Source organism: Dasypus novemcinctus, chromosome 5 (assembly GCF_030445035.2).
Source record: "Dasypus novemcinctus isolate mDasNov1 chromosome 5, mDasNov1.1.hap2, whole genome shotgun sequence".
In the NCBI taxonomy this organism is placed as follows: domain Eukaryota; kingdom Metazoa; phylum Chordata; class Mammalia; order Cingulata; family Dasypodidae; genus Dasypus; species Dasypus novemcinctus.
In genome coordinates this window covers 106,160,317-106,164,785 of record NC_080677.1, presented here as the reverse complement: position 1 = coordinate 106,164,785, position 4,469 = coordinate 106,160,317, and the positions used below count along the sequence as shown (strand labels likewise).

At 45.3% G+C, this 4,469-nt stretch overlaps 1 long non-coding RNA gene across 1 annotated transcript; it reads left to right on the top strand.

Moving 5' to 3' along the window:
* The first annotated feature begins 207 nt into the window (after nt 1–207).
* Nucleotides 208–1,248, top strand: LOC139438931 (uncharacterized). The gene is made up of 2 exons (XR_011648760.1): nt 208–385; nt 1,043–1,248. It is a non-coding gene; the product is annotated as an uncharacterized lncRNA (long non-coding RNA).
* Nucleotides 1,249–4,469: the final 3,221 nt, after the last annotated feature.

Here is a 4,469-nt window from a genome sequence, read left to right as displayed (position 1 = left end):
ACACTTAGCATTGTTTTGAAACATTTGTTCCCAACTATGGTCAAAATAGTACTATTAACTATAGACCATATCTTACATTTGGTGTATTTCCCCCCCAACCCACCTGATTATTAACACCTTGTATTAGTATTACATATTTGTTATAGTTCATGAGAGAACGTTCTCATATTTTTTCTCTTCACCGTATTCTGTCTCCCACCACAGGATTCACTGTGTTACAGAGTCCTCCGCTTTGTACAATCCACTGGACGTGTACACTCAGTGGCTCTTATTTTCATCAAGGAGTTGTGCTGCCATCACCTCAGACAATTTTAGAACCTTTTCAGAAGTAATTGTATTTTTATCTAGGACTTTAGTGAGGATACACCTACATAAAAAGCCACAGGTAACATTCTAATTCCATCTAATTAACAGCTTTTTAAGATTCAGTGGGAACAAATCATTTTGGGTATGTAAGACATAGTTTGACAGCGAATCAACAGACCTGGTTGTCTATCCCCTTTCCTTTAGAAGTTTAGGCTTGGAGACGTAAATTTCAGGGAATTTGAAAAAAATCAGAACCATTTTTCTTTGTACCGTTGCTGTAGATAAAAGTTAGGACCGTTAGTGAAATACTCCAAATGGTTGGTTTGGAAGATTTGGGGAAAATGGAAAGTATTCTGAAGTGAAAACCATTCTAAGCTTCCTTTCCTGTACTTGTGTTCACCGGTTGCTTCCTTCTCCGCCTTCAGGGCTTTAGGGGTGGGGTAACATTTCCAATTTACAGTGTGTTTGTTTTCTCTTGAAAATTCTCAAAACGATTATGAGGATTTGTTGGTCGGAGGGTGGGGAGTGACTAGGTTCAATTCGATTAACTTATTAACCCTGTAAAGTCCTGGCTAGGCATGTGTCCCAGAAGTTCAGGACCGGGTTTTCGGGGAGAGCCCCTGAGCAGGCAGCGGCGCCTCTTCTAAACATGTGATGTGCTGAGAGCAGCAGCATCAAGTGTTTTTTTTTAGTTTCAAATTTTTAAAGAACTCCATGATGTAACTTTTGTTTCCAGGGTGTGTTTCGGGCACAGCAGACATCCCGGGACTTTGAGTCCATCCCTCCGGGAGGAAAGGTTAAGCGGAAACGACGGGCCCGAAAGCGGCCCCGGCTCTTCTTTCCGCAGAGGACTTTCCCGTTCGCAGCAGCTGCCGGTGTTCTCCGCGCCCTCCGGGCCCCGCTCGGGCCCTGAAGCGGCAACTGCGCACTTGCCGCACTCGTGCCGCAGCCCTACCTTTGTGCAGCTCCCTCCCCAGCACCCTGTCTGCGCACGAAGCGTCGGCTGAGGGCGGCGCGCGGCGCGGCGCGGGGCGGGGCGCTCGCCGGGGGCCGCGCGGGCCCGAGCGCCTCCCGCGGGGCCGCCGCGTCCGCCCCGCCTCGGCCACTGACGGAGCGTCCCGAGGAAGCCACACTCCCGCGTGGCTCACCTCAGCCTTCTCCTCCATCTCCAGGCCCCCAGGTGAGACTAAAACAAACCACCAAAGCACCAGACCGACAGACCGCCGCGTCACCGTCGCTGTCCCTGTCACCTGCCTGTAGAACGAGGCGGGAGCGGGGCGGCGGGGGGGGTGGGGGGGGTGGGGGGGGGTGGGTGCGGCTAGCTTATACTTTGGAATTTGAACCTGAATCTTAGTAGTGCCTATTGTTTTGTGAAAAGAAATGCTGTCATTACCGTGTTCCTTTCTTTTCCAGCAATTATTTTCTTGTGGTAATTTAAAACAATTCTTTTGGGGATGGGGTGAAAAAAAAATCAGATGTAAATGTCTACAAGTGCAAAGTACTTTGGCTTACTTCAGGGTATGAGGCTTCAGATGCCTGGTGCTAACCAGGTTACCCACGCAAGGCTTCAAACAGCCTTCCAAGAATGGTGGCGGAAAGCCAAGGGTGCAAATGTGATGCTGCAATTTGTGGGGGTCTGTTTCAGCATTTATATTTAAATATATTTCCCGCGAATAATTTTTAATTGGAGATTTCGCCTTGACATGCTCAAATAAATCAGAGAGGGAGCCAAACCTAGTTATTTCGCTTCATAACCAAGCTTTATTTCAGCGCTTTCTTTTCCCCGCGGTTCTTGCCCTGAAGCGATCTGTAAAGCGAACCCACTCTGATACAGTTTGAAAAGTGCATTTTGTACTTGGCTCTTTCTTTGATCGAATTAATCTGGGCTTTTTTGTAGTTCTAAATGAGGCCTATGGGCTGACAATGTAGCTGTTTAAAGGGGATTTTAGGGGATAATAGCAATGCAAATAGTGCCATGAGAATGGCAACTTGCTTTTGCACTCTCAATCACATAATAACAGCAAAGAAAGCTTTTAAAATGAATTGAAATTTTGTGGCATGCCATCTGGGATTATTTGGGGAAACAGTTCTGAATACTGCAGTTGTGCAAAAGAATGGTGGTATGGTCTGCTCTTAAGCTGACATGTTTCTGATGGCAACCTTATGCTAACTGGTGCAAAGTTGGGTTGCATTTTTTTTTTTTAATTTTCTTTCTCTTGGATTATCTGCAAAAATTCTCTTTGATTGCTGGTATTTGGGTCTGAAAAACTTTTCTATTGTTGCAGAATTCAATTCAACCCCTTGCAGCTGCTGATCCCCTTATTGTTCCAGTCGTTATGTGTACGCGTCTTGGATGAATGTAGCCAAGCCTTTTAGTGCCTTAATAGGTGTCTACATAAAGGTCATTTATTCTGCCGTACTTGTTTTAACAAAAGTTTATACACAAACAACAACCACAGCTAAAACATTCACATTAATCAATTTCCTCCTGATGCAGAATGCAAAAAACTGCCTCAAACCATGGTCAAGGCATGAAAAATGTTTTTGGTATATAATGTTGTCAAGCTATAAAGAGTTTAGGCAATTTCATCAAGAACAAGGCATAATTATTTCAACACAGTTTCTAGCGGAGACTGTCGGTTCAGGTGCGGCTGTGTTAGTGCAGCACCAGCGGGTTACGGTTGAGGACAGAGAGGGGCTTAGGATGGACTGAGTTGAGGTTTTAATTCTTCCCTTGATGTTTACTCCAGGTTTGGAGCTGCTCTCCGTGAACTTCTGGAGAGTGTCAGTTATGTGTCTGCAGGAATGGATGAGTAGGTAATTTAGTGGGTGGTTTGGAGAAAATTGTGTAAAAGTGTACAATTAGGTATCTAGAATTTGCAAAACATAAATGATTTCCTTGCAGGTATAAGTCTGTTTTTTTATTGAGCCTGTGGCAAAAGATGGCCACGGTCTCCCTTTTTCACCCTCGAACCCAATAGAAAGGCTTTAGGATGAAGAAGTAGATGACGGAAGTAACAGCCTATTGTAAATGCTCATGAGGATGCTGACACACTAACTAGATGCAAGACGGAGGAGAGACAGGCAAGGGTTTCTAAGGATCTTGGTGCTGATCATTGGTGCTGTGAGGGGATTGCCGAGCACAGAGGACGTCATGTGGGAATTACAAAACTCTGGCCACGTGGGGAAGGGAGTGAAGAGGCCCACCCACCCTGCCTTGCTGGAGCAGCCCCAGAGTCTGCCTTAGCCACCGGGTGATTCAGAAAGGCCACTTCATTTAATCCATCTCAGGATAATACTTAGTACCTGGTCATGGACCTGTCTTCTCCCAAATCCTTTAGGAAGTAAAAATAGACAGACCGTATGGTAGCTTGAGGTTATTTTCCTCTGAAGCATTGGTTTGCCTGCTCATTACTCTTTCAAGTTCAAGGCTTATACTCGAAAAGAGAAAAGATTCAAGTCCTTAGATGCTTTGGGGTTTTTATGAAGGCCAGAAAGCACTACGATTTGGCTTCTTTGTGTGCTGCAGCTCTTTCCCCCCCATTCCCCCATCTGAGAATCTATGGCAGGGCTTCATGACAAGGGTGTGTGAACTTGAATTGAAATTCAAACAAACATTATTCTTGAGGGAATGTGTTCGTGCGGTGTGATATATTTATGAAATAATACACAGTTTAGTGTGGACTTAGTAAGGGGTCCATGGAATAAAAAGTGAAGAACACCTGGTCTATGGGATGGGAATGGGGGAAGTGGGGAAGTCGGGGAAATGGGGGAGGGAGAATCCCAGCTCTCCAGGTGCTAAAGAATCCTTCCGAGGAGCCACCTGATCAGCTCCCACAATGATTTCTCAGTCAACTGGGTAAGATGGTGCTTCTCAAACTTTAATGAGCACGTGGCTCACCCCCTGCTCTTGTTAAACTGCAGATTCTGATTTGGTTGGTCAGGGATAGGGAATGAAAATCTGCATTTCTAACCAACTCCCTCTCAGTAACGATGCTGCTAGGGCCTCTAACTTACTCTAATTTACCCAAGGATGAGGTACAGCTCTTATGTTTCAGGTCTGAAGTAGCTACCTGTAAATTGATGGGAGTAAAAATGCCCATTAAAGATATCAAGGATTTCAACTCCAATAGCTTTTTGGGAGATTGGGAAAAACTTGGGGA